This window comes from Carassius gibelio, chromosome B10 (assembly GCF_023724105.1).
Source record: "Carassius gibelio isolate Cgi1373 ecotype wild population from Czech Republic chromosome B10, carGib1.2-hapl.c, whole genome shotgun sequence".
Classification (NCBI taxonomy): Eukaryota; Metazoa; Chordata; class Actinopteri; order Cypriniformes; family Cyprinidae; genus Carassius; species Carassius gibelio.
This window is the reverse complement of record NC_068405.1, coordinates 20,591,539-20,598,040: the sequence shown is the minus strand read 5'-3', so window position 1 is coordinate 20,598,040 and position 6,502 is coordinate 20,591,539. Positions and strand designations below refer to the sequence as shown.

Genomic DNA, 6,502 nt, shown 5'->3' with positions numbered 1-6,502 from the left:
GAATGAATAAGAGTCGTAGTATTAGTATGAGTAGTAGTAGTAGAAGTTGTGCTGCTGTGTTCAGTTTATAGGAGTTTGAGTGCACATATTTTTTTAATGGGAATAATTTCAGGGAAGAAAAAGGATTATTATTAGACATTAATTATATTATATTGATGATTATTTTATTTGTAATTACTATATCTGAGCATGTGAATACATTGCAAAAGCTGAAATTTAACATAAAATAAAACAAATCCCACTGTAAATCATTAATGACAGTCATTCAAAATGTCAATCAGAGAGGATGCTGGTTGAAAAATTCTAAGAGTTAGAATGGTTTTAACAGATATTTTAAACCAGTGGTAAAATAAAGCATAAACAATAGGATTCAGACCTGAGTTTATATAGATGGTCCATGTTAGAAATGTCAGTGTAGTGAAGGAGACTGTTTTTGTTAGAGAACAGATGAAGAACGGAATCCAGCAAAGAAGATAAGCTGTCACAATGATTCCTAATGTCAGAGCAGCTTTGCTCTCAGATTTCCTCCTCAACGAAATGTCTATTACACATTTTAAACCCTTCATTTGAGAGTTAATAACTTTGACTTGCCTTTGCACAACATAAAATATCCTCAAATATGCAGTGATGATCACAGTACAAGGAAATAAAAGAGAAACTATTAAATCAATGAATCTCCAAGCCTGTGTCATCAAAACCATACACTGGCCATAACACGGTGTTGTGTCTGACATATTAAAATATCCATTACTGATTACAAACCAAATAACGTACACTGAACAGCAAAGCCAGCAGAGACAGATGCTTATTAAAGTTTTAGTTGTAGTCATTTTCTGTGGATACAGTAAAGGGTGACACACAGCCATATAGCGATCAACAGCAATTAATACCAAATTACTAACAGATATAACAAGGAGCAACCTAGCGATGATCACATACAGTCCACAGTAAGTGTCTCCGAAGTACCAGCATGTCTCAATTTGCTTGATTCCCTCTATGGGTATCACAAAAAGTCCAACAAGCATGTCATCCACAGCCAGAGAGAGAATGATCAGGTTGGTTGGAGTGTGAAGCTTCTTGAAGTGAGAGATGGAGATGATCACCAGCAGGTTCAGAAACACAGTCCAGACTGACAGCAATAATACAAACATATAGATGATATTATGTTCAAAACTGGAGCGTTTTCCCTTGATGCATGATGAGTTGATGGCAGGAAAGCAGTATTGAGTCTCATGATTCTCTGTCTCATTAGCCATGAGTGAGTCTCCTCCTGTTAGGAGTTTGTTCTGCTCTCCTTACTGTGCTTTAATTTATAGTGTCTAGATCCCACTGACCAACCCATCTAACGCCCACTCTGATGCCGAATAATTATACTATAATTATTGGGAAATCGTGGCCTAGTGGTTAGACAGTTTGACTCTAAGGTTGTGTGTTTGATTCTCGGGCCGGCAGTACCACGACTTAGGTGCTCTTGACCAAGTAGTGATGGGAAGTTTTAGGATTTTTTGTAGGGCTTTGTTTTACCATAACTTTGCAAAAATTAATGGTTTGTGTGTTGAAAACCATTTCATGTGCAGTGTTTTTATGAGAATCCTTATAATTGCCTAATTTTGTGCATTTATTTTGCTACAAAACCATTCTTTTGTTTAATAATCAAAAATCACTTTCGGAATAATTTTTTCCATATATCAATAACTATTACGTTTTAAAAGTCCACATCACAATGATAATGGCAAAGAGGAATAATATCAATGTATATGCGTTTGGTTCGCATAAGGAAGGGAGATGAATGGAAGACCACATTTAATACCCCCAGAGGGCACTTTGAATACTTGGTTATGCCCTTCGGGCTATCCAACTCCAAGCACTCGTCAATGACGTGCTGAGAGATATGGTTGATCAATTCATATATGTTTACCTGGATGACACATTGATCTTTTCCTCTTCTCTCCAGAAACACGTTCAGCACATCAGACAAGTGCTTCAGAGGTTGCTAAAGAATGGGCTTTTTGTCAAGGCGGAGAAATGCGTTTTTCATGCACAGTCCGTCCCCTTTTTAGGGTACATCGTCTCGTCTGAGGGAGTGCGTATGGATCATGACAAGGTTAAGGCTGTGATAGATTGGCCAAGTCCAGATTCCCGTAAGGCCCTACAGAGGTTTCTTGGATTCGCCAATTTTTATCGACTTTTATTCGTAACTTCAGCCAACTAGTCGCTCCTCTGACCGCCTTGACCTCGCCCAGAACAACGTTCAGGTGGTCCGATACAGCGGAAGCTGTATTTGCCAAACTTAAGAGCCGCTTCGTTTCGGTTCCCATCCTCGTTGCCCCTGATCCATCACGTCAGTTCGTGGTGGAGGTCGACGCCTCAGAGGTGGGAGTAGGAGCAGTTCTTTCCCAACGTTCTGCCACAGACGATAAGATTCACCCTTGCATGTTTTTTTCTCATCGTTTATCACCTACCGAACGTAATTACGACATTGGTAACAGAGAGTTATTGGCAGTCAAGTTAGCACTGGAGGAATGGCGGCACTGGTTAGAAGGGTCAGGGGTACCTTTTATCGTTTGGACCGATCACAAGAACCTAGAATACATTAGAACTGCTAAAAGACTCAACTCTAGGCAGGCTCGGTGAGCACTTTTTTTTGGTCGTTTTGATTTTTCTCTTTCGTACTGCCCGGGTTCCAAAAACATCAAACCCAATTCCTCATCTCATATTTTTGACCATTCCGAATGCCCGTCCACTCCCAAGTGTATTTTACCCAAGACATTAGTGGTCTCCACTCTCAGATGGGAGGTCAAATGAAGGCCTTAGAAGAGGTAACGCCTCCGCCCGATTGCCCACCGAACCGGTTATTTGTGCCTGAGGAGTATCGGTCTGAAGTCATTCAGTGGGGTCATTGCTCCAGTATAGCTTGTCATCCATGAGTTAATCGTACCAGTTTTTTGGTTAAGCAACAATTCTGGTGGCCGTTAATGGCTCATTATATCCGTAGTTTTGTTTTGGCTTGCTCTGTTTGTGCCACTGGTAAGACGTCCAACCGACCCCCTGATGGGTTACTCCAACCGCTGTCAGTCCCTTCGAGACCCCACGTCGTGCTAGATTTTGTTACCGCCCTCCCAGGGCAAGACTATCATTTTGATGGTCGTGGACCGGTTCTCGAAGGCGGCTCATTTTATCGCCTTGCCCAAATTACCTTCAGCCAAGGAGACAGCGGTTGCTGTTGTAGATCACTTCTTTCATTTACATGGCCTCCCGATCGTCGTGGTTTCCGTCAGGGGTCCCCAATTTGTGTCCAAATTTTGGCAATAATTTTGTACATTATTGAGGGCGATGGTTAGTCTCTCTTCGGGGTTTCATCCCCAAAGCAATGGTCAAACAGAGAGGGCCAACCAAGATCTGGAGAGAGTATTGCGATGTTTGGTTTCCAAGAATCCTTCCTCTTGGAGCCAACAACTTTCTATGGTGGAGTACACCCACAACTCGTTACTTGTGTCAGCTACGGGCCTTACTCCGTTTGATTGTAGTTTAGGTTACCAGCCATCAGTTTTTGCCAGTACAGAATCCGAAGTCGTGGTCCCCTCCTCTCACGCCTTCGTCCAGAGGTGTCACCACACTTGGACTAGAGCCCGTGAGACTCTTCTCCAAATGGGGGTGTGCACCAAGGCCAAGGCCAATCGCCACCGGTCAAAGCCTCCCGTATACGTCGCCGGTCAAAAAGTGTGGCTTTCTACCAAGAACATTCCTCTCCGCTCCGTCTCTAAAAAGCTTGCTCCCAAATTCATTGGCCCGTTTCCTGTCAACAAAATTATTAGTCCGGTGGCAGTCCGCCTCAAACTTCCTCCTACGTACAGGAGAATTCATCCCGCCTTCCAGGGATGTAGTGGAGGCTAAACGCACGTAAACGCCGTTTACGCACCTCCCAAAATTCGGAAATAGCGTTTACCCACCTCCAAAGTGCGTTTATCCACCTCTAAATAGCCTACAGTTCCCATGACATTTTAAATTAAGCTTATGTCTTTTTAGTTTCATATTGTTCATTATTAGTTTCATAGGTTGTTTGTTGTTAAAGATGAAGTCTTTCATATCGCGCTGCAGCTTGTCAGTGTTGACCAATTGCTTGCGGTGTTGCCAGTAGTGGGATGTTCGGATCATTTTACTGACTCGGATCTTTGAGTCTCATTCAGCAAAATGAACTAATCTTTACTCTTCCCGTCTCTATGGGACTGACAGGAAGAATAAAAGACTCGGACCTCACCTGTCGATCCAGAATCAGAACCTATATGTTGTGTAATGCGCATGTGCGGTCAACACAAAATTGAATGAATCACTCTCTGAGACAACTCGGTAGTCCTGAGTCATATTAAAGATTCGTTCAAAATGAACGACAATCAGACAATCATTTTACACTGATTTATGCGATCTGAAGAGCTAACACAGCTAACAGAGTTAGTGATTACTCTCTTATTGATTCGGGTCAGCTATGACATCAGTGCGATATCATTAGTTTGTAAAGCTGTCAATCATCTCACGTGAACCACGTGACCAAAAGGATGTCCTTCTGCAAAGAAGCTGTCTGTGTCATTGCAGTCGGTGTCATTGATAAAATATATGAAAGACAAAAGTAAAAAAAAAAATATTTGATTCCAGCTTGTTAAAGGTGAATATGTTCTAGTGTCTTCTCTCCTCTGTGACAGTCAACTGAATATCTTTGAGTTGTGGAGAAAACGAGACATTTGAGGATAATTCCTGGGCATTTGGGGAAACACTGATCCACATTTTTCTGACATATTATAGACCAAGCAACTAAACGATTAATTGAGAAAATATTCAACAGATTAATAGACTATGAAAATAATCCAAAATCCCTAATCATTCCGTACAAGTGCATTGCATTGGAACCCCAGGATATAAGCCTCCCTCTCTATTCCTCTTTTTAAAAAAAAAAGTTCTCTCTGTTTTGTCATTTAGTAAACTTTATAGATTTCACTAGATTTCACTAGATTTCTGGACTCGAGAAGGAGGGGATGCGGATTTTAGTACCTGGTGGACTGGGAGGGTCACGGTCAAGAGGAGAGAAGTTGGGTTCCTGCTAGAGACATTCTGGATCACTCTCTGATCGATGATTACAATCGTCAGGTAAGTCCGCCAGGAGGCGTTCTTAGGGAAGGGGGTACTGTCACGGTTCATGAATTCACTCTCTCTCTCTCGTCTAGCGTGCTGTTGTGTCTGTGGGCGTGGTCACTGATCAGCGATGATCAGCAGCGCCAACTGGTTTCAATTGTTTGTTCCCTTTATAAGTTCAGTAACCTGTATTTCATGTTGTCAGATCGTTGTTCTCCCCGGTGTGTTCCCGTACCTGTTCCCGTGTCTGTAGTTACCTACCGGAGTCTCCTGGTTGTCGTCGTTTGTTCCTGGATCTTCACTCAGCACTGGATTACCGAGCACCGTCACAAGGATCATTCACGCACCGGGATTTGAGGGATCCGAAGTCCCTGCGTCACCCTTCCACCCAGCCTTGTGTCCGCTCGCCTGTGTTCCTGTTATACTCCATTTATCTGATCCTTGTGCTATTTGTCAATAAATACGCCTTGCATTTACATCCTGTTTCTGTCTTACGTAACAGTGTGTGGACACTAATATTGTTATAGTTATAAATTAGTTATTATTCTTATTCTGAAACTGGCTTTTAGGGCACAATGTCCTTACTAATAGAGAAATATTTTGACAACTGACGTGTGAAAACATTTTATGTCCTCATTTTAAAAACATTTTCTTGAAATGTATATTTAAAGGATTAGTTCACCCAAAAATGAAAATTCTTTCATGAATAATTCATCTTCATGTTGTTCCAAACCCATAAAACCTAAAAGTCATCTTCAGAAACAAAATTAAGAAGCTTGGTCTCATGAAAATGCATATAAATATTACACCAAATAAAAATTAAATCTTGTGGTATTGATAAGCAAAAATTGACTTTGGCCTGTATTTGCTATGCGCATGTTTGGCGTGCATTTAACACACAGTTTTCGCATCCATAAGATATGAAATTTGTTGGCATGCATATGATACGCAGTTTTCGTGTACAATTTGATAAGCATCTACCACACAACCCTAATCCTACCCATCACGTAGCATATACACGCCAAAGTCAATTTTTGCATATCAATAATACAAGTTTTCGTTTTTATTTGCCGTACTTTGTGCACTTTCATGAAATCAAGTTGAACTAAGATATTTTTGATTTTTTTTTTTCCAAATGACAATAACAATATAATTTATTCTACAATTCCTTTTCTTGAGTTACCGTTTTCTGCCATTTTGGAAAGTACCTTAAACGTAATCAGTGATTAAGATGTAACATGGACTGTTTTACTGATGTCCTTGCTACATTTCTGGACCGGGGAACATTGCAGTTGTGTTTCTGTCTATGGGAGGGACAGAGAGCTGTCAGATTTCATCAAAAATATCTTAATTTGTGTTCTGAAGATGAATGAAGGTC

General features: G+C 41.0%; 1 pseudogene; it reads right to left on the bottom strand.

The window, feature by feature from the left end:
* Positions 1-251: 251 nt before the first annotated feature.
* Positions 252-1,304, bottom strand: LOC127966127 (trace amine-associated receptor 13c-like; annotated as a pseudogene).
* Positions 1,305-6,502: the final 5,198 nt, after the last annotated feature.